Consider the following 23,771-nt stretch of genomic DNA (forward strand, 5'->3'; position numbering starts at 1 on the left):
CATCTTTCCAGCTTGAATTTCAATGATGCATTGGGGCAACGATTTTGTGAGAAACATCTTCACCCTTAAATAAAGATTTTCTTAATTCCTTACCTGTGTGCTAATTAGATATCACCTTGTTTTCACATTAAACAGACTTCCACATGAGAAAGCAGCAAGGATGCAGTGGCGTTAATGTTTCCTGGTGTCAACCTGTATTATTTCAGTAGATATTGAAATGAGGATGCATCTTGCTGCCTTTCCAATGAAGCAAGTTTAATTTAGTAATAGGTGAAAAACCATCCCTACAAATATGTTAATCAGATACTTTGCTTTGTGGACACTTTTCAGAGAACAAATTAGTTAGCATAAAAATAAAGCCAGAAAATGAAGAGCTGTTTAATCACTCAATTGGATTTTTCTGCCAGCATATTTCTTTTTCTCTGCAACCCACTGCTAAATTGTGCTTCCTAGCTGTTTTTATAAAATCACTGAATCAAATCTAACTCTGATTACATCAGAGAAGGCCAGGTACCCTACACCATAACAGGGGGTTTGAAATTTTGACTTGTCTACTTAAAGATCACCAAAATCTGATAACAAGGTCAATTAAGTCCCTGGGTGGGATTGAACCACCAACCTTTTGGTTAATAGCCTTACACACTAACTGATTGCGCCACAGCGACACTTTGCAAAAGTACGTACTGACAAAGGCTAATAAGCATTCATCTAGAACGATTCCTAGAAACATTTTAAAAAGTCAATAATGTGGAGAGTTTTTGTAAGATGTTTCTTCCATCAACCAATGAAGAAACACATTGGTACTTTCCCATGATGAGTGAGTGCTTCAGGATCTCTTGCACTTACATGTGCAGCAGAGTACTGTAATGGAAGCATGCTGGGTCCATAACCCAGAGGTAGGCAGATTGAAACTATCCTCTGCTATATGCATTTTTTTTTGTTAATTAAATTAATCCAAAACTGGGATTGATATTTTTGCTCTTTTATTTTTACTTAAAGTACAATAACTTTTACCATTTTAATTTGTTTTAATAGTATATTGACAGTATTGTTTTCTTTCAAAAATCCAATTAATTTTCTTTACCCGATTATTAAAATGGTAATTGACAAAAACAAACTACATTGTCACCAGAAGAGCAATACAAAATGTACAAGTGATATATTAAAATCATCTTTCCAGCTTGAATTTCAATGATGCATTGGGGCAACGATTTTGTGAGAAACATCTTCACCCTTAAATAAAGATTTTCTTAATTCCTTACCTGTGTGCTAATTAGATATCACCTTGTTTTCACATTAAACAGACTTCCACATGAGAAAACAACAAAGATGCAGTGGCGTTAATGTTTCCTGGTGTCAACCTGTATTATTTCCGTAGATATTGAAATGAGGATGCATCTTGCTGCCTTTCCAATGAAGCAAGTTTAATTTAGTAATAGGTGAAAAAACATCCCTACAAAGATGTTAATCAGATACTTGGCTTTGTGGACACTTTTCAGAGAACAAATTTGTTATCATAAAAATAAACCCAGAAAATGAAGAGCTGTTTAATCACTCAATTGGATTTTTCTGCCAGCATTTTTCTTTTTCTCTGCAACCCACTGCTAAATTGTGCTTCCTATCTGTTTTTTTTATAAAATCACTTAATCAAATCTAACTCTGATTACATCAGAGAAGGCCAGGTACCCTACACCATAAGAGGGGGTTTGCAATTTTGACTTGTCTACTTAAATATCACCAAAATCTGATTACAAGGTCAATTACGTCCCTGGGTGGGATTGAACCACCAACCTTTTGATTAATAGCTGAACACACTAACCGATTGCGCCACAGAGACACTTTGCAAAAAGTACATACTGACAAAGATTAATAAGCATTCATCTAGAACGTTTCCTAGAAAAACTTTAAAAAGTCAATAATCTGGAGAGTTTTTGTAAGATGTTTCTTCCAGCTACCAATGAAGAAACACATTGGTACTTTCGCATGATGAGTGAGTGCTTCAGGATCTCTTGCACTTACATGTGCAGCAGAGTACTGCAATGGAAGCATGCTGGGCCCATAACCCAGAGGTAGGCAGATTGAAACTATCCTTTGCTATATGCATTTTTTTTTTGTTCATTAAAGTAATCCAAAACTGGGATTGATATTTTAGCTTTTATTTTTACTTAAAGTACAATAACTTTTACCATTTTAATTTGTTTTAGTGCAAAAGGCATATCAGCAGTCAGCACTAACTGGTGACATGCCATTTGTACAAGTAAGCCATGTGTGACTAATATATAAACATACTTTATTAAATAACACCTCAAACTATCATACCCTGGATTCAAACCTATAACCTGTTGAATTCTAATCAAACACCCTAACCATGGAGCTACTTGATCCTGCATCTTTTCTAACCTCCAAAAACAGATTCAGTTGCATTTTCCAGCGTGTTTTGTTTGCGCCTTTGCAAATGTCTTACATCGACAAACTTATTTAGTACTATTTTGCAAATAGGGTTACATTGTCGCAACATTGTGTTCCCTAATTGCTTGATTTTTTAAATGCAACAATTGATAAAGACACCTGATAATTGCTCTGTGGAGTCTTATTTTGTGTTTTGTGTTTAGTCTTTAGATCTGAATTTGAATGTACTTGTGAACTAACTTAATTTCCTACTTCTAAATTCATTCCTAAATTCACTACTTACATGAATCCTGTAGTTGGGCATTTTGGGACTTCGATTGTGGGCATTGTTTTGTGTCCAGACCAGCAGCAGGTGGTGTGCATTTGCTGGAAAGGCATCGAAGACCTCCGATATGCTGCATCTCCTGATGTGTGTCTCCCTCAAGTGGCTGTCAGCAAATGCCTGCTAGACACCCCATTCCAAGCTGATTGTGACATCATGGAACATGCATCATAGAACAGGCATGCTAAAACATGGGTCTTCAACCTGCGACCCTCCAGCTGCTGTGGAACTACACATCCCAGCATGCCCTGCCTCAGTTTTAGCATACCTTAATAGCAAAACTGTGGCAGGGCATGCTGGGATGTGTAGTTTCACAGCAGCTGGAGGGCCACAGGATGAAGACCCATGTGCTAGAGCCAAGCCGCAGGTACATTGAATGCTAGCAAGCTGAATATTTAAATCCTTTTTGTTCCGCAGCATTCCAATGCGGAAGATTCCATGGAACCAGAGATCCTTCCATTGAGAAGGACATGCTGCCTGGATGACTACACTGTGCAAATTAAATCACGGAGCCAGTTGGCTTGTGGGTGGCTCTGGTGACTGGGTGGTTGGGTGGGTGGTGTGTCGGAAGTGGAGCGCATGCAAATGATTGTGTATCATCCAGCTAGTGAGAGAGAAAACTCATGCAGGAGTGTGCCTGCTTGTCAGTGGGTTATGCACCTTGCCAGACGTTAAATCTACATAGAGCAGCTGGAGGGGACAAGAGCAGGTTTGCAAAATATAGATAGAAGAGCATATATGCTGGCGCATTCTCCATGATTGTGTCAGCTTATGTTTTGGTGCACTGCACTTTCCTCCACTAAGTTTTAGCCATTTTTGTTAAGCTCAAGTGTAGTTGCTTCTCGGCCTTTTGGCTGTGATCTTGTATCGTGGTTGAAGGGTCTGCTGGAGGGAGGGATTGTTTTCTTCATTGGCGAAAGACCAAAGATATTCCAGGATGGAAGGCTTGGGAACACTATCTGTTTTTCAGTTGTGGAAGAGCACAGAGGTCGGATTGGACTACATTCTATAGTAAAGGATATCTTTCTATTTATTGACCCTCCCCTTATATGTGTCTGTGTTACAATAAAGCTTCGGTTTTGTGAATCCCTCACCCTCTTACACTCCACACCCATAGCCTTATTAACTGTTGTATTATTGTATAGTTTAAATGTATAGTGCAGTTCATGATTTATAGTGTAGGCTGGCCTGTGCTGTAGTTCTGGAACTGTACTATACCGTCAGCATTTGTATTGTGTTTTGGCTGTGCTGCAACACTGTACTTATGTGTGTAATGTTTATGTATGTTTTTTTAATGTCAATAAAAACTGCTTTTTCAAGCCAATATCTGAAAACAATCAATGTTTATCTTTGATGGCAATAAAAGTGGTATGATATTTGATGCTTTTGAAAGGCAATATCTGATATGTCCCCTATCTGGGAACCATATATTAAATGGCTTTTCAGAAAAGGGAGATGGGAGAAGAGCTTTCAGTACTTGTAGGACCGATGCACATAAAGAAGCAAAAAAACATACATAAACATTACACACATAAGTACCGCGTTGCGGCAATGCCAAAACACAATAGAAATGCTGACGGTATAGTACAGTTCAAGAACTACAGCACAGGCCAGCCTACACTATAAATCATGAACTGCACTATACATTTAAACTGTACAATAATACAACAGTTAATAAGGCTATGGGTGTGGAGTGTAAGAGGGTGACGGAATCACAAGCCCGAAGCTTTATTGAAAGACTGACACATATAAGGGGAGGATTAATAAATAGAAAGACATCCTTTACTATAGAATGTAGTCCAATCCGGTCTTTCAACTCTTCCACAATTGAAAAACGGATAGTGTTCCCAAGCCTTCCATCCTGGAATATCTTTGGTCTTTCGCCAATGAAGAAAGCAATCCCTCCCTCCAGCAGACCCTTCAACCACAATACAAGATCACAGCCAAAAGGCCGAGAAGCAACTACACTTGAGCTTAACAAAAATGGCTAAAACTTAGTGGAGGAAAGTGCAGTGCACCAAAACATAAGCTGACACAATCATGGAGAATGCGCCAGCATATATGCTCTTCTATCTATATTTTGCAAACCTGCTCTTGTCCCCTCCAGCTGCTCTATGTAGATTTAACGTCTGGCAAGGTGCATAACCCACTGACAAGCAGGCACACTCCTGCATGAGTTTTCACTCTCACTAGCTGGATGATACACAATCATTTGCATGTGCTCCACCTCCGACACACCACCCACCCAACCACCCAGTCACCAGAGCCACCCACAAACCAACTGGCTCCGTGATTTAATTTGCACAGTGTAGTCATCCAGGCAGCATGTCCTTCTCAATGGAAGGATCTCTGGTTCCATGGAATCTTCCGCATTGGAATGCTGCGGAACAAAAAGGATTTAAATATTCAGCTTGCTAGCATTCAATGTACCTGCGGCTTGGCTCTAGCACATGGGTCTTCATCCTGTGGCCCTCCAGCTGCTGTGAAACTACACATCCCAGCATGCCCTGCCACAGTTTTGCTATAAGGTATGCTAAAACTGAGGCAGGGCATGCTGGGATGTGTAGTTCCACAGCAGCTGGAGGGTCGCAGGTTGAAGACCCATGTTTTAGCATGCCTGTTCTATGATGCATGTTCCGTGATGTCACAATCAGCTTGGAATGGGGTGTCTAGCAGGCATTTGCTGACAGCCACTTGAGGGAGACACACATCAGGAGATGCAGCATATCGGAGGTCTTCGATGCCTTTCCAGCAAATGCACACCACCTGCTGCTGGTCTGGACACAAAACAATGCCCACAATCGAAGTCCCAAAATGCCCAACTACAGGATTCATGTAAGTAGTGAATTTAGGAATGAATTTAGAAGTAGGAAATTAAGTTAGTTCACAAGTACATTCAAATTCAGATCTAAAGTCTAGGTAGGCCTCACGTCCTGGCAGCCGCCAGCATTTAAAAATGCCTTGATTAGAGGTACGGAATTAAATGTAGATAAGAAGTAGACACAAAATAAGACTCCGCAGAGCAGTTATCAGGTGTTTTTATCAATTGTTGCATTTAAAAAATCAAGCAATTAGGGAACACAATGTTGCAACAATGTAACCCTATTTGCAAAATAGTACTAAATAAGTTTGTCGATGTAAGACATTTGCAAAGGCGCATCCAAAACACGCTGGAAAATGCAACTGAATCTGTTTTTGGAGGCTAGAATAGGAAATGTGCATCGGTCCTACAAGTACTGAAAGCTCTTCTCCCATCTCCCTTTTCTGAAAAGCCATTTAATATATGGTTCCCAGATAGGGGACATATCAGATATTGCCTTTCAAAAGCAGCAAATATCATACCACTTCTATTGCCATCAAAGATAAACATTGATTGTTTTCAGATATTGGATTAAAAAAGCAGTCTTTATTGACATAAAGAAGCAAAAAAACATACATAAACATTACACACATAAGTACTGTGTTGCAGCACAGCCAAAACACAATACAAATGCTGTCGGTATAGTACAGTTCAAGAACTACAGCACAGGTCAGCCTACACTATAAATCATGAACTGCACTATACATTTAAACAATACAATAGTTAATAAGGCTATGGGTGTGGAGTGTAAGAGGGTGACGGAATCACAAGCCCAAAGCTTTATTGAAAGACAGACACATATAAAGGGAGGATTAATAAATACAAAGATACCCTTTACTATAGAATGTAGTCCAATCCGGTCTTTCAACTCTTCCACAACTGAAAAACGGATAGTGTTCCCAAGCCTTCCATCCTGGAATATCTTCAGTCTCTCGCCAATGAAGAAAACAATCCCTCCAGCAGACTCTTCAACCACAATACAATATCACAGCCAAAAGAGCGAGAAGCAACTACACTTGCGTTTAAACAAAATGGCTAAAACTTAGTGGAGGAAAGTGCAGTGCACCAAAACATAAGCTGACACAATCATGGAGAATGCGCCAGCATATATGCTCTTCTGTCTATATTTTCCAAACCTGCTCTTGTCCCCTCCAGTTGCTCCATGTAGATTTGACGTCTGGCAAGGTGCATAACTCACTGACAAGCAGGCACACTCCTACATGAGTTTTCTCTCTCACTAGCTGGATGATACACATTCATTTGCATGTGCTCCACCTCCGACACACCGCCCACCCAACCACCCAGTCACCAGAGCCACCCACAAGCCAACTGGCTCCGTGATTTAATTTGCACAGTGCAGTCATCCAGGCAGCATGTCCTTCTCAATGGAATAATCTCTGGTTCCATGGAATCTTCCGCATTGGAATGCTGCGGAACAAAAAGGATTTAAACATTCAGCTTGCTAGCATTCAATGTACCTGCGGTTTGGTTCTAGCACATGGGTCTTCATCCTGTGGCCCTCCAGCTGCTGTGAAACTACACATCCCAGCATGCCCTGCCACAGTTTTGCTTTTAAGGTATGCTAAAACTGAGGCAGGGCATGCTGGGATATGTAGTTCCACAGCAGCTGGAGGGTCGCAGGTTGAAGACCCATGTTCTAGCATGCCTGTTCTATGATGCATGTTCCGTGATGTCACAATCAGCTTGGAATGGGGTGTCTAGCATGCATTTGCTGACAGCCACTTGAGGCAGACACACATCAGGAGATGCAGCATATCGGAGGTCTTCGATGCCTTTCCAGCAAATGCACACCACCAGCTGCTGGTCTGGACACAAAACAATGCCCACAATTGAAGGCTCAAAATGCCCAACTACAGGATTAATGTAAGTAGTGAATTTAGGAATGAATTTAGAAGTAGGAAATTAAGTTAGTTCACAAGTACATTCAAATTCAGATCTAAAGACTAGGTAGGCCTCACGTCCTGGCAGCACCCAGCATTTAAAAATGCCTTGATTATAGGTAGGGAATTAAATGTAGATAAGAAGTAGACACAAAAGAAGACTCCACAGAGCAATTATCAGGTGTCTTTATCAATTTTTGCATTTAAAAAATCAAGCAATTAGGGAACACAATGTTGCGACAATGTAACCCTATTTGCAAAATAGTACTAAATAAGTTTGTCGATGTAAGACATTTGCAAAGGCGCAAACAAAACACGCTGGAAAATGCAACTGAATCTGTTTTTGGAGGTTAGAATAGATGCAGGATCAAGTAGCTCAATGGGTAGGGTGTTTGATTAGAATTTAACAGGTTTTAGGTTTGAATCCTGGGTATGATAGTTTGAGGTGTTATTTAATAAAGTATGTTTATATATTAGTCACACATGGCTTACTTGTACAAATGGCATGTCACCAGTTAGTGCTGACTGCTGATATGCCATTTACACAAACATGCCATGTGTGACTGTATATGCATTTAAGGAGGGCACCCCTGCAATACCACAAACCATTGAGTGTCAAGTATACTAGATATATCTTCATATCTCATGTGCTTTCTCTGAGACCAATCTTGTTATGCCCCTTCCCCACAAGGCATGCGCCTTTTGTCCATATTGCAAAAATGGGGGGGAGGGCATATAATTCTCTGTCACAGGGCACCAAAAAGTCTAGTTATGGCTCTGGTATGCATTATGTAATCTGGCAGACCATCTCTCCAACACTGGCTGGTTGGAATAGAAATCCGGTTATCTATGTGAGCAAATGACCATCAACGATTTACTCTCAAACACTAAAAAATGGACAAAAATGGTCCCCTAAACAAATTGGTTAAATTTTGGGTTTAACCAATTTGTGTAATGACCATTTTTGACCACTTTTCTAGTGTTTGGGAGCAAATGGTTAATTGACATTTGCTCCTATACATTACCAGATTTTCATTCCAACCATCCAGACTGGATAGATAGCCTGACAGATAATTGTGTAGTGTACGCCCAGGATAACTGTTAGTCATGCTTTATTTTATGGCGGCACATAAATGGGTGGACAGATCCAGGGCAAGCACTGCCCACTCATGCATAGTTGTCAACTGATGTGAAGTTCCAGGGGGCAATCTCAGTTATAAAGGGAAGTATCTGGAAATTGTCCCTAGTTAAAAAAAAAAAAAAAATTTGATCAACTCCATTTATTTAGTATGATATCCCAGGTGATAGGATGCCGGCAGTCAGAACAACATACTTTATTAAATAACACATCTCAAACTACCATACCCAGGATTCAAACCTATAACCTGTTGAATTCTAATCAAACACCCTACCTATTGAGCTATTTGATCCTGCATAAAAATTGTGAACATTATATGAAGCTATTGGTACTTTGCAAAAAAAAAGAATCAGCATTACAACGCAGCAGATCCATGCAGTTTGCAGCCACACACTACATGTATCTGCTCAGCCACAATGCTGATTATTTCTTCACAAAGTACAAGGTGAGCTCCAAACAGAATTCTCTAGCTTAGAATTATACCTTTCTTTGCCAAACCTAGAAGTCGGGCCCCCCACCCTGGGATCCCCCAGAGGGAGGCCTGCACCGTCATGCGGCAGGCTTGTCCGTTTTGGAAGCAGGCTGATGGGCAGCCCAGGATTGCTTCAGTCTGGGCTTGGCAGGTCTGGAAACATGAGCTTGCTTTGGGTATGCCTGACCTTGGGTACGCTTTACCTGGAGGATGAAAGGGCCAAGAAAAGTACTTTTAGCCTTCTGCGTGGTAGGAGTCATACTAGGTAGGCAAGCTGTTTTAGCAGTAGCCAGATCAGCTACAATCTTATTGAGGTCTTCTCCAAAAGGAGATTCAACTGAGGCAGCACAAGGGAACTCTCATCTGGGGACAACAACTGCAGGGAGAACACATATTTTCAGATGAACATGGTAGGGCAGAAGGCTGCCTAATACTGAAGCACCCCCAAACAACAAATCAAATGCAACTTACTTGACAGAGATGTGCCTGAGCAACGGCCCTCCCCAGCCCTATCCCAAATCATACTTATTTTGCATAGGAGATACCATGGTCATGAAGATTGTTCTCCCAGGGTTAGGTTCATTCATTGCATTCTGGGTATGCTGACCCCTGTGATTTCCCCAAATGTGGGAAACTCGACTGCATTATTTGTGGTAGTGGGGGACTGTGTTTGTGCTTTCCTCTGGTCAGCTCTGGTAAAAGTCAGATTTCTTTGTCTCAGATCTTCCTCTAGCCTTTGTCTTCTTTCGAGAGTTCCCTTGTGCTGCCTCAGTTGGATCTCCTTCACTTGACAGGGGGGTGCCCGAGCAGCGACCCTCCCCAGCTCTAGCCCAACTCCTACTTACCTGCCAGGTGAGATACTATGATCATGAAGTTGCTTCTCCCAGGGCAAGGCTCACCCATTGCACTCTGGGTGTGCTGCCCCTGCGATTTCCCCAAATGTGGGAAACTTGACTGCATAATTTGAGTTTTCCCTGGTCGGCTCTCATGTAATTCAGATCTCTTTGTCTCAGGTCTCTCTCCAGCCTAGTTTGCTGTCTGGTTCCACTTCTTTTTTCTTGAGCCCCTCCCTTCTATACCCTTGTGCACTATCCTGACTTCTCCTCCCGTCTGCTTACTTTGTGCCTCCCAATGCACAATGCAAACTACGGGTAGTGCTGCAGGGCCCACACCCTTTTACTTGCTTTACAGAGCAGCTCTGGAGCTGTTACAGTGCCCAGCTGCTGCAAGAAATCAGCTTGAATGCTTCAGGGGCTGGGGAATGGCCAACATGAGCCCCACACCGAAGGAGGGTGGGGGTGCTTAATGCGAACTAGGGGTCATCCAAGCACCACAAAAGGCCTCCATGCCCTGCACGCTCCTTTTCTCTTTTCATATGCAGACGAGGGTTGAAGCCAACTTTGACCCACTGCTTGGATGACATCACCATATTCAAATCCATCTGCTGCAGGCCATCCCCCAGGAATGCTTGCACTAGTTGTTGCATTTGGTTTGTTGTTTGGGGGTGCTTCAGTATTAGGCAGCCTTCTGCCACCCCATGTTCATCTGAAAATATGTGTTCTCCCTGCAGTTGTTGTCCCCAGATGAGAGTTCCCTTGTGCTGCCTCAGTTGAATCTCCTTTACTTGACAGAGATGTGCCTGAGCAACGGCCCTCCCCAGCCCTATCCCAAATCATACTTATTTTGCATAGGAGATACTATTGTCATGAAGATTGTTCTCCCAGGGTGAGGTTCATTCATTGCATTCTGGGTATGCTGACCCCTGTGATTTCCCCAAATGTGGGAAACTCGACTGCATTATTTGTGGTAGTGGTGGACTGTGTTTGTGCTTTCCTCTGGTCAGCTCTGGTAAAAGTCAGATTTCTTTGTCTCAGATCTTCCTCTAGCCTTGTTCTTCTTTTGAGAGTTCCCTTGTGCTGCCTCAGTTGGATCTCCTTCACTTGAAAGGTAGTGCCCGAGCAGCGACCCTCCCCAGCTCTAGCCGTTGTCCTACTAACCTGCCAGGTGAGATACTATGATCATGAAGGTGCTTCTCCCAGGGCAAGGCTCACCCATTGCACTCTGGGTGTGCTGCCCCTTGCGATTTCCCCAAATGTGGGAAACTTGACTGCATAATTTGTGTTTCCCCTGGACGGCTCTCGTATAATTCAGATCTCTTTGTCTCAGGTCTCTCTCCAGCCTAGTATGCTGTCTGTTTCCACTTCTCTTTTCTTGAGCCCCTCCCTTCTATAACCTTGTGCACTATCCTGACTTCTCCTCCCGTCTGCTTACTTTGTGCCTTCCAATGCACAATGCAAACTACAGGTAGTGCTGCAGGGCCCACACCCTTTTACTTGCCTTACAGAGCAGCTCTGGAGCTGTTACAGTACCCAGCTGCTGCAAGAAATCAGCTTGAATGCTTCAGGGGCTGGGGCATGGCCAACATGAGCCCCACACCGAAGGAGGGTGGGGGTGTTTAATGCGAACTAGGGGTCATCCAAGCGTCGCAAAAGGCCGCCATGCCCTGCATATCCCTTTTCTCTTTTCATAAGCAGACGAGGGTTGAAGCCAACTTTGACCCACTGCTTGGATGACATCACTTGCTGCCTTTCCAATGAAGCAAGTTTAATTTAGTAATAGGTGAAAAACCATCCCTACAAAGGTGTTAATCAGATACTTGGCTTTGTGGACACTTTTCAGAGAACAAATTAGTTAGCATAAAAATAAAGCCAGAAAATGAAGAGCTGTTTAATCACTCAATTGGATTTTTCTGCAAGCGTATTTCTTTTTCTCTGCAACCCACTGCTAAGTTGTGCTTCCTAGCTGTTCTTTTATAAAATCACTTAATCAAATCTAACTCTGATTACATCAGAGAAGGCCAGGTACCCTACACCATAAGAGGGGGTTTGAAATTTTGACTTGTCTACTTAAAGATCACCAAAATCTGATGACAAGGTCAATAACATCCCTGGGTGGGATTGAACCACCAACCCTTTGGTTAATAACCAAACACACTAACCGATTGCACCACCGAGACACTTTGCAAAAGTACATACTGACAAAGGTTAATAAGCATTCATCTAGAACGTTTCCTAGAAAACTTTAAAAAGTCAATAATCTGGAGAGTTTTTGTAAGATGTTTCTTCCATCAACCAATGAAGAAACGCATTGGTACTTTCCCATGATGAGTGAGTGCTTCAGGATCTCTTGCACTTACATGTGCAGCAGAGTACTGCAATGGAAGCATGCTGGGTCCATAGCCCAGAGGTAGGCAGATTGAAACTATCCTCTGCTATATGCGTTTTTTTTTTGTTAATTAAAGTAATCCAAAACTGGGATTGATATTTTTGCTCTTTTATTTTTACTTAAAGTACAATAACTTTTACCATTTTCATTTGTTTTAATAGTATATTGACAGTATTGTTTTCTTTCAAAAATCCACTTAATTTTCTTTACCCGATTATTAAAATGGTAATTGACAAAAACAAACTACATTGTCACCAGAAGAGCAATACAAAATGTACAAGTGATATATTAAAATCATCTTTCCAGCTTGAATTTCAATGATGCATTGGGGCAACGATTTTGTGAGAAACATCTTCACCCTTAAATAAAGATTTTCTTAATTCCTTACCTGTGTGCTAATTAGATATCACCTTGTTTTCACATTAAACAGACTTCCACATGAGAAAGCACAAAGGATGCAGTGGCGTTAATGTTTCCTGGTGTCAACCTGTATTATTTCAGTAGATATTGAAATGAGGATGCATCTTGCTGCCTTTCCAATGAAGCAAGTTTAATTTAGTAATAGGTTAAAAACCATCCCTACAAATGTGTTAATCAGAAACTTGGCTTTGTGGACACTTTTCAGAGAACAAATTTGTTAGCATAAAAATAAAGCCAGAAAATGAAAAGCTGTTTAATCACTCAATTGGATTTTTTTGCCAGCATATTTCTTTTTCTCTGCAACCCACTGCCTTATTGTGCTTCCTAGCTGTTTTTATAAAATCACTGAATCAAATCTAACTCTGATTACATCAGAGAAGGCCAGGTACCCTACACCATAAGAGGGGGTTTGAAATTTTCACTTGTCTACATAAAGATCACCAAAATCTGATAACAAGGTCAATTACGTCCCTGGGTGGGATTGAACCACCAACCTTTTGGTTAATAGCCTTACACAGTAACTGATTGCGCCACAGCAACACTTTGTAAAAGTCCATACTGACAAAGGCTAATAAGCATTCATCTAGAACGATTCCTAGAAACATTTTAAAAAGTCAATAATGTGGAGAGTTTTTGTAAGATGTTTCTTCCATCAACCAATGAAGAAACACATTGGTACTTTCCCATGATGAGTGAGTGCTTCAGGATCTCTTGCACTTACATGTGCAGCAGAGTACTGTAATGGAAGCATGCTGGGTCCATAACCCAGAGGTAGGCAGATTGAAACTATCCTTTGCTATATGCATTTTTTTTTTGTTCATTAAAGTAATCCAAAACTGGGATTGATATTTTAGCTTTTATTTTTACTTAAAGTACAATAACTTTTACCATTTTAATTTGTTTTAGTGCAAATGGCATATCAGCAGTCAGCACTAACTGGTGACATGCCATTTGTACAAGTAAGCCATGTGTGACTAATATATAAACATGCTTTATTAAATAACACCTCAAACTATCATACCCAGGATTCAAACCTATAACCTGTTGAATTCTAATCAAACACCCTACCCATGGAGCTACTTGATCCTGCATCTTTTCTAACCTCCAAAAACAGATTCAGTTGCATTTTCCAGCGTGTTTTGTTTGCGCCTTTGCAAATGTCTTACATCGACAAACTTATTTAGTACTATTTTGCAAATAGGGTTACATTGTCGCAACATTGTGTTCCCTAATTGCTTGATTTTTTAAATGCAACAATTGATAAAGACACCTGATAATTGCTCTGTGGAGTCTTATTTTGTGTTTTGTGTTTAGTCTTTAGATCTGAATTTGAATGTACTTGTGAACTAACTTAATTTCCTACTTCTAAATTCATTCCTAAATTCACTACTTACATGAATCCTGTAGTTGGGCATTTTGGGACTTCGATTGTGGGCATTGTTTTGTGTCCAGACCAGCAGCAGGTGGTGTGCATTTGCTGGAAAGGCATCGAAGACCTCCGATATGCTGCATCTCCTGATGTGTGTCTCCCTCAAGTGGCTGTCAGCAAATGCCTGCTAGACACCCCATTCCAAGCTGATTGTGACATCATGGAACATGCATCATAGAACAGGCATGCTAAAACATGGGTCTTCAACCTGCGACCCTCCAGCTGCTGTGGAACTACACATCCCAGCATGCCCTGCCTCAGTTTTAGCATACCTTAATAGCAAAACTGTGGCAGGGCATGCTGGGATGCGTAGTTTCACAGCAGCTGGAGGGCCACAGGATGAAGACCCATGTGCTAGAGCCAAGCCGCAGGTACATTGAATGCTAGCAAGCTGAATATTTAAATCCTTTTTGTTCCGCAGCATTCCAATGCGGAAGATTCCATGGAACCAGAGATCCTTCCATTGAGAAGGACATGCTGCCTGGATGACTACACTGTGCAAATTAAATCACGGAGCCAGTTGGCTTGTGGGTGGCTCTGGTGACTGGGTGGTTGGGTGGGTGGTGTGTCGGAAGTGGAGCGCATGCAAATGATTGTGTATCATCCAGCTAGTGAGAGAGAAAACTCACGCAGGAGTGTTCCTGCTTGTCAGTGGGTTATGCACCTTGCCAGACGTTAAATCTACATAGAGCAGCTGGAGGGGACAAGAGCAGGTTTGCAAAATATAGATAGAAGAGCATATATGCTGGCGCATTCTCCATGATTGTGTCAGCTTATGTTTTGGTGCACTGCACTTTCCTCCACTAAGTTTTAGCCATTTTTGTTAAGCTCAAGTGTAGTTGCTTCTCGGCCTTTTGGCTGTGATCTTGTATCGTGGTTGAAGGGTCTGCTGGAGGGAGGGATTGTTTTCTTCATTGGCGAAAGACCAAAGATATTCCAGGATGGAAGGCTTGGGAACACTATCTGTTTTTCAGTTGTGGAAGAGCACAGAGGTCGGATTGGACTACATTCTATAGTAAAGGATATCTTTCTATTTATTGACCCTCCCCTTATATGTGTCTGTGTTACAATAAAGCTTCGGTTTTGTGAATCCCTCACCCTCTTACACTCCACACCCATAGCCTTATTAACTGTTGTATTATTGTATACTTTAAATGTATAGTGCAGTTCATGATTTATAGTGTAGACTGGCCTGTGCTGTAGTTCTTGAACTGTACTATACCGTCAGCATTTGTATTGTGTTTTGGCTGTGCTGCAACACTGTATTTATGTGTGCAATGTTTATGTATGTTTTTTTTTTATGTCAATAAAGACTGCTTTTTCAAGCCAATATCTGAAAACAATCAATGTTTATCTTTGATGGCAATAAAAGTGGTATGATATTTGATGCTTTTGAAATCCAATATCTGATATGTCCCCTATCTGGGAACCATATATTAAATGGCTTTTCAGAAAAGGGAGATGGGAGAAGAGCTTTCATTACTTGTAGGACCGATGCACATAAAGAAGCAAAAAAACATACATAAACATTACACACATAAGTACCGCGTTGCGGCACAGCCAAAACACAATAGAAATGCTGATGGTATAGTACAGTTCAAGAACTACAGCACAGGCCAGCCTACACTATAAATCATGAACTGCACTATACATTTAAACTGTACAATAATACAACAGTTAATAAGGCTATGGGTGTGGAGTGTAAGAGGGTGAGGGAATCACAAGCCCGAAGCTTTATTGAAAGACTGACACATATAAGGGGAGGTTTAATAAATAGAAAGACATCCTTTACTATAGAATGTAGTCCAATCCGACCTCTGTGCTCTTCCACAACTGAAAAACAGATAGTGTTCCCAAGCCTTCCATCCTGGAATATCTTTGGTCTTTCGCCAATGAAGAAAGCAATCCCTCCCTCCAGCAGACCCTTCAACCGCAATACAAGATCACAGCCAAAAGGCCGAGAAGCAACTACACTTGAGCTTAACAAAAATGGCTAAAACTTAGTGGAGGAAAGTGCAGTGCACCAAAACATAAGCTGACACAATCATGGAGAATGCGCCAGCATATATGCTCTTCTATCTATATTTTGCAAACATGCTCTTGTCCCCTCCAGCTGCTCTATGTAGATTTAACGTCTGGCAAGGTGCATAACCCACTGACAAGCAGGCACACTCCTGCATGAGTTTTCACTCTCACTAGCTGGATGATACACAATCATTTGCATGTGCTCCACCTCCGACACACCACCCACCCAACCACCCAGTCACCAGAGCCACCCACAAACCAACTGGCTCCGTGATTTAATTTGCACAGTGTAGTCATCCAGGCAGCATGTCCTTCTCAATGGAAGGATCTCTGGTTCCATGGAATCTTCCGCATTGGAATGCTGCGGAACAAAAAGGATTTAAATATTCAGCTTGCTAGCATTCAATGTACCTGCGGCTTGGCTCTAGCACATGGGTCTTCATCCTGTGGCCCTCCAGCTGCTGTGAAACTACACATCCCAGCACGCCCTGCCACAGTTTTGCTATAAGGTATGCTAAAACTGAGGCAGGGCATGCTTGGATGTGTAGTTCCACAGCAGCTGGAGGGTCGCAGGTTGAAGACCCATGTTTTAGCATGCCTGTTCTATGATGCATGTTCCGTGATGTCACAATCAGCTTGGAATGGGGTGTCTAGCAGGCATTTGCTGACAGCCACTTGAGGGAGACACACATCAGGAGATGCAGCATATCGGAGGTCTTTGATGCCTTTCCAGCAAATGCACACCACCTGCTGCTGGTCTGGACACAAAACAATGCCCACAATCGAAGTCCCAAAATGCCCAACTACAGGATTCATGTAAGTAGTGAATTTAGGAATGAATTTAGAAGTAGGAAATTAAGTTAGTTCACAAGTACATTCAAATTCAGATCTAAAGTCTAGGTAGGCCTCACGTCCTGGCAGCCGCCAGCATTTAAAAATGCCTTGATTAGAGGTACGGAATTAAATGTAGATAAGAAGTAGACACAAAATAAGACTCTGCAGAGCAGTTATCAGGTGTTTTTATCAATTGTTGCATTTAAAAAATCAAGCAATTAGGGAACACAATGTTGCAACAATGTAACCCTATTTGCAAAATAGTACTAAATAAGTTTGTCGATGTAAGACATTTGCAAAGGCGCATCCAAAACACGCTGGAAAATGCAACTGAATCTGTTTTTGGAGGCTAGAATAGGAAATGTGCATCGGTCCTACAAGTACTGAAAGCTCTTCTCCCATCTCCCTTTTCTGAAAAGCCATTTAATATATGGTTCCCAGATAGGGGACATATCAGATATTGCCTTTCAAAAGCAGCAAATATCATACCACTTCTATTGCCATCAAAGATAAACATTGATTGTTTTCAGATATTGGATTGAAAAAGCAGTCTTTATTGACATAAAGAAGCAAAAAAACATACATAAACATTACACACATAAGTACTGTGTTGCAGCACAGCCAAAACACAATACAAATGCTGTCGGTATAGTACAGTTCAAGAACTACAGTACAGGTCAGCCTACACTATAAATCATGAACTGCACTATACATTTAAACAATACAATAGTTAATAAGGCTATGGGTGTGGAGTGTAAGAGGGTGACGGAATCACAAGCCCAAAGCTTTATTGAAAGACAGACACATATAAAGGGAGGATTAATAAATACAAAGATACCCTTTACTATAGAATGTAGTCCAATCCGGTCTTTCAACTCTTCCACAACTGAAAAACGGATAGTGTTCCCAAGCCTTCCATCCTGGAATATCTTCAGTCTCTCGCCAATGAAGAAAACAATCCCTCCAGCAGACTCTTCAACCACAATACAATATCACAGCCAAAAGAGCGAGAAGCAACTACACTTGCGTTTAAACAAAATGGCTAAAACTTAGTGGAGGAAAGTGCAGTGCACCAAAACATAAGCTGACACAATCATGGAGAATGCGCCAGCATATATGCTCTTCTGTGTATATTTTCCAAACCTGCTCTTGTCCCCTCCAGTTGCTCCATGTAGATTTGACGTCTGGCAAGGTGCATAACTCACTGACAAGCAGGCACACTCCTGCATGAGTTTTCTCTCTCACTAGCTGGATGATACACATTCATTTGCATGTGCTCCACCTCCGACACACCGCCCACCCAACCACCCAGTCACCAGAGCCACCCACAAGCCAACTGGCTCCGTGATTTAATTTGCACAGTGCAGTCATCCAGGCAGCATGTCCTTCTCAATGGAATAATCTCTGGTTCCATGGAATCTTCCGCATTGGAATGCTGCGGAACAAAAAGGATTTAAACATTCAGCTTGCTAGCATTCAATGTACCTGCGGTTTGGTTCTAGCACATGGGTCTTCATCCTGTGGCCCTCCAGCTGCTGTGAAACTACACATCCCAGCATGCCCTGCCACAGTTTTGCTATTAAGGTATGCTAAAACTGAGGCAGGGCATGCTGGGATATGTAGTTCCACAGCAGCTGGAGGGTCGCAGGTTGAAGACCCATGTTCTAGCATGCCTGTTCTATGATGCATGTTCCGTGATGTCACAATCAGCTTGGAATGGGGTGTCTAGCATGCATTTGCTGACAGCCACTTGAGGCAGACACACATCAGGAGATGCAGCATATCGGAGGTCTTCGATGCCTTTCCAGCAAATGCACACCACCAGCTGCTGGTCTGGACACAAAACAATGCCCACAATTGAAGGCTCAAAATGCCCAACTACAGGATTAATGTAAGTAGTGAATTTAGGAATGAGTTTAGAAGTAGGAAATTAAGTTAGTTCACAAGTACATTCAAATTCAGATCTAAAGACTAGGTAGGCCTCACGTCCTGGCAGCACCCAGCATTTAAAAATGCCTTGATTATAGGTAGGGAATTAAATGTAGATAAGAAGTAGACACAAAAGAAGACTCCACAGAGCAATTATCAGGTGTCTTTATCAATTTTTGCATTTAAAAAATCAAGCAATTAGGGAACACAATGTTGCGACAATGTAACCCTATTTGCAAAATAGTACTAAATAAGTTTGTCGATGTAAGACATTTGCAAAGGCGCAAACAAAACACGCTGGAAAATGCAACTGAATCTGTTTTTGGAGTTTAGAATAGATGCAGGATCAAGTAGCTCAATGGGTAGGGTGTTTGATTAGAATTTAACAGGTTATAGGTTTGAATCCTGGGTATGATAGTTTGAGGTGTTATTTAATAAAGTATGTTTATATATTAGTCACACATGGCTTACTTGTACAAATGGCATGTCACCAGTTAGTGCTGACTGCTGATATGCCATTTACACAAACATGCCATGTGTGACTGTATATGCATTTAAGGAGGGCACCCCTGCAATACCACAAACCATTGAGTGTCAAGTATACTAGATATATCTTCATATCTCATGTGCTTTCTCTGAGACCAATCTTGTTATGCCCCTTCCCCACAAGGCATGCGCCTTTTGTCCATATTGCAAAAATGGGGGGGAGGGCATATAATTCTCTGTCACAGGGCACCAAAAAGTCTAGTTATGGCTCTGGTATGCATTATGTAATCTGGCAGACCATCTCTCCAACACTGGCTGGTTGGAATAGAAATCCGGTTATCTATGTGAGCAAATGACCATCAACGATTTACTCTCAAACACTAAAAAATGGACAAAAATGGTCCCCTAAACAAATTGGTTAAATTTTGGGTTTAACCAATTTGTGTAATGACCATTTTTGACCACTTTTCTAGTGTTTGGGAGCAAATGGTTAATTGACATTTGCTCCTATACATTACCAGATTTTCATTCCATCCATCCAGACTGGATAGATAGCCTGACAGATAATTGTGTAGTGTACGCCCAGGATAACTGTTAGTCATGCTTTATTTTATGGCGGCACATAAATGGGTGGACAGATCCAGGGCAAGCACTGCCCACTCATGCATAGTTGTCAACTGATGTGAAGTTCCAGGGGGCAATCTCAGTTATAAAGAGAAGTATCTGGAAATTGTCCCTAGTTAAAAAAAAAAAAAAATTTTTTATCAACTCCATTTATTTAGTATGATATCCCAGGTGATAGGATGCCGGCAGTCAGAACAACATACTTTATTAAATAACACATCTCAAACTACCATACCCAGGATTCAAACCTATAACCTGTTGAATTCTAATCAAACACCCTACCTATTGAGCTATTTGATCCTGCATAAAAATTGTGAACATTATATGAAGCTATTGGTACTTTGCAAAAAAAAAGAATCAGCATTACAACGCAGCAGATCCATGCAGTTTGCAGCCACACACTACATGTATCTGCTCAGCCACAATGCTGATTATTTCTTCACAAAGTACAAGGTGAGCTCCAAACAGAATTCTCTAGCTTAGAATTATACCTTTCTTTGCCAAACCTAGAAGTCGGGCCCCCCACCCTGGGATCCCCCAGAGGGAGGCCTGCACCGTCATGCGGCAGGCTTGTCCGTTTTGGAAGCAGGCTGATGGGCAGCCCAGGATTGCTTCAGTCTGGGCTTGGCAGGTCTGGAAACATGAGCTTGCTTTGGGTATGCCTGACCTTGGGTACGCTTTACCTGGAGGATGAAAGGGCCAAGAAAAGTACTTTTAGCCTTCTGCGTGGTAGGAGTCATACTAGGTAGGCAAGCTGTTTTAGCAGTAGCCAGATCAGCTACAATCTTATTGAGGTCTTCTCCAAAAGGAGATTCAACTGAGGCAGCACAAGGGAACTCTCATCTGGGGACAACAACTGCAGGGAGAACACATATTTTCAGATGAACATGGTAGGGCAGAAGGCTGCCTAATACTGAAGCACCCCCAAACAACAAATCAAATGCAACTTACTTGACAGAGATGTGCCTGAGCAACGGCCCTCCCCAGCCCTATCCCAAATCATACTTATTTTGCATAGGAGATACCATGGTCATGAAGATTGTTCTCCCAGGGTTAGGTTCATTCATTGCATTCTGGGTATGCTGACCCCTGTGATTTCCCCAAATGTGGGAAACTCGACTGCATTATTTGTGGTAGTGGGGGACTGTGTTTGTGCTTTCCTCTGGTCAGCTCTGGTAAAAGTCAGATTTCTTTGTCTCAGATCTTCCTCTAGCCTTTGTCTTCTTTCGAGAGTTCCCTTGTGCTGCCTCAGTTGGATCTCCTTCACTTGACAGGGGGGTGCCCGAGCAGCGACCCTCCCCAGCTCTAGCCCAACTCCTACTTACCTGCCAGGTGAGATACTATGATCATGAAGTTGCTTCTCCCAGGGCAAGGCTCACCCATTGCACTCTGGGTGTGCTGCCCCTGCGATTTCCCCAAATGTGGGAAACTTGACTGCATAATTTGAGTTTTCCCTGGTCGGCTCTCATGTAATTCAGATCTCTTTGTCTCAGGTCTCTCTCCAGCCTAGTTTGCTGTCTGGTTCCACTTCTTTTTTCTTGAGCCCCTCCCTTCTATACCCTTGTGCACTATCCTGACTTCTCCTCCCGTCTGCTTACTTTGTGCCTCCCAATGCACAATGCAAACTACGGGTAGTGCTGCAGGGCCCACACCCTTTTACTTGCTTTACAGAGCAGCTCTGGAGCTGTTACAGTGCCCAGCTGCTGCAAGAAATCAGCTTGAATGCTTCAGGGGCTGGGGAATGGCCAACATGAGCCCCACACCGAAGGAGGGTGGGGGTGCTTAATGCGAACTAGGGGTCATCCAAGCACCACAAAAGGCCTCCATGCCCTGCACGCTCCTTTTCTCTTTTCATATGCAGACGAGGGTTGAAGCCAACTTTGACCCACTGCTTGGATGACATCACCATATTCAAATCCATCTGCTGCAGGCCATCCCCCAGGAATGCTTGCACTAGTTGTTGCGTTTGGTTTGTTGTTTGGGGGTGCTTCAGTATTAGGCAGCCTTCTGCCACCCCATGTTCATCTGAAAATATGTGTTCTCCCTGCAGTTGTTGTCCCCAGATGAGAGTTCCCTTGTGCTGCCTCAGTTGAATCTCCTTTACTTGACAGAGATGTGCCTGAGCAACGGCCCTCCCCAGCCCTATCCCAAATCATACTTATTTTGCATAGGAGATACTATTGTCATGAAGATTGTTCTCCCAGGGTGAGGTTCATTCATTGCATTCTGGGTATGCTGACCCCTGTGATTTCCCCAAATGTGGGAAACTCGACTGCATTATTTGTGGTAGTGGTGGACTGTGTTTGTGCTTTCCTCTGGTCAGCTCTGGTAGAAGTCAGATTTCTTTGTCTCAGATCTTCCTCTAGCCTTGTTCTTCTTTTGAGAGTTCCCTTGTGCTGCCTCAGTTGGATCTCCTTCACTTGAAAGGTAGTGCCCGAGCAGCGACCCTCCCCAGCTCTAGCCCAACTCCTACTAACCTGCCAGGTGAGATACTATGATCATGAAGGTGCTTCTCCCAGGGCAAGGCTCACCCATTGCACTCTGGGTGTGCTGCCCCTTGCGATTTCCCCAAATGTGGGAAACTTGACTGCATAATTTGTGTTTCCCCTGGACGGCTCTCGTATAATTCAGATCTCTTTGTCTCAGGTCTCTCTCCAGCCTAGTATGCTGTCTGTTTCCACTTCTCTTTTCTTGAGCCCATCCCTTCTATAACCTTGTGCACTATCCTGACTTCTCCTCCCGTCTGCTTACTTTGTGCCTTCCAATGCACAATGCAAACTACAGGTAGTGCTGCAGGGCCCACACCCTTTTACTTGCCTTACAGAGCAGCTCTGGAGCTGTTACAGTACCCAGCTGCTGCAAGAAATCAGCTTGAATGCTTTAGGGGCTGGGGCATGGCCAACATAAGCCCCACACCGAAGGAGGGTGGGGGTGTTTAATGCGAACTAGGGGTCATCCAAGCGTCGCAAAAGGCCGCCATGCCCTGCATATCCCTTTTCTCTTTTCATAAGCAGACGAGGGATGAAGCCAAATTTGACCCACTGCTTGGATGACATCACTTGCTGCCTTTCCAATGAAGCAAGTTTAATTTAGTAATAGGTGAAAAACCATCCCTACAAAGGTGTTAATCAGATACTTGGCTTTGTGGACACTTTTCAGAGAACAAATTTGTTAGCATAAAAATAAAGCCAGAAAATGAAGAGCTGTTTAATCACTCAATTGGATTTTTCTGCAAGCGTATTTCTTTTTCTCTGCAACCCACTGCTAAGTTGTGCTTCCTAGCTGTTCTTTTATAAAATCACTTAATCAAATCTAACTCTGATTACATCAGAGAAGGCCAGGTACCCTACACCATAAGAGGGGGTTTGAAATTTTGACTTGTCTACTTAAAGATCACCAAAATCTGATAACAAGGTAAATTACGTCCCTGGGTAGGATTGAACCACCAACCTTTTGGTTAATAACCGAACACGCTAACTGATTGCGCCACAGAGACACATTGCAAAATTATATACTGACAAAGGCTAATAAGCATTCATCTAGAACGTTTCCTAGAAAAACTTTAAAAAGTCAATAATCTGGAGAGTTTTTGTAAGATGTTTCTTCCATCAACCAATGAAGAAACACATTGGTACTTTCCCATGATGAGTGAGTGCTTCAGGATCTCTTGCACTTACATGTGCAGCAGAGTACTGCA

The 23,771-nt window shown here is 42.3% G+C and overlaps 8 non-coding genes across 8 annotated transcripts; all 8 read left to right on the forward strand.

Annotated features, from left to right (window-relative positions):
* The first annotated feature begins 9,623 nt into the window (after positions 1-9,623).
* LOC135001438 (U1 spliceosomal RNA) lies at positions 9,624-9,787 on the forward strand. Its single transcript, XR_010202927.1, has one exon. It is a non-coding gene; the product is annotated as a U1 spliceosomal RNA (small nuclear RNA).
* A 152-nt stretch (positions 9,788-9,939) lies between these two features.
* LOC135001436 (U1 spliceosomal RNA) lies at positions 9,940-10,102 on the forward strand. The gene has a single exon (XR_010202925.1). It is a non-coding gene; the product is annotated as a U1 spliceosomal RNA (small nuclear RNA).
* Positions 10,103-10,776: 674 nt separating this feature from the next.
* LOC135001427 (U1 spliceosomal RNA) lies at positions 10,777-10,940 on the forward strand. Its single transcript, XR_010202918.1, has one exon. It is a non-coding gene; the product is annotated as a U1 spliceosomal RNA (small nuclear RNA).
* A 151-nt stretch (positions 10,941-11,091) lies between these two features.
* On the forward strand, positions 11,092-11,255 carry LOC135001431 (U1 spliceosomal RNA). Its single transcript, XR_010202921.1, has one exon. It is a non-coding gene; the product is annotated as a U1 spliceosomal RNA (small nuclear RNA).
* A 9,820-nt stretch (positions 11,256-21,075) lies between these two features.
* Positions 21,076-21,239, forward strand: LOC135001442 (U1 spliceosomal RNA). Its single transcript, XR_010202930.1, has one exon. It is a non-coding gene; the product is annotated as a U1 spliceosomal RNA (small nuclear RNA).
* A 152-nt stretch (positions 21,240-21,391) lies between these two features.
* LOC135001437 (U1 spliceosomal RNA) lies at positions 21,392-21,554 on the forward strand. Its single transcript, XR_010202926.1, has one exon. It is a non-coding gene; the product is annotated as a U1 spliceosomal RNA (small nuclear RNA).
* A 674-nt stretch (positions 21,555-22,228) lies between these two features.
* Positions 22,229-22,392, forward strand: LOC135001429 (U1 spliceosomal RNA). Its single transcript, XR_010202919.1, has one exon. It is a non-coding gene; the product is annotated as a U1 spliceosomal RNA (small nuclear RNA).
* Positions 22,393-22,543: 151 nt separating this feature from the next.
* Positions 22,544-22,707, forward strand: LOC135001432 (U1 spliceosomal RNA). The gene has a single exon (XR_010202922.1). It is a non-coding gene; the product is annotated as a U1 spliceosomal RNA (small nuclear RNA).
* Positions 22,708-23,771: the final 1,064 nt, after the last annotated feature.

Source organism: Pseudophryne corroboree, unplaced genomic scaffold (genome assembly GCF_028390025.1).
Source record: "Pseudophryne corroboree isolate aPseCor3 unplaced genomic scaffold, aPseCor3.hap2 scaffold_1647, whole genome shotgun sequence".
Classification (NCBI taxonomy): domain Eukaryota; kingdom Metazoa; phylum Chordata; class Amphibia; order Anura; family Myobatrachidae; genus Pseudophryne; species Pseudophryne corroboree.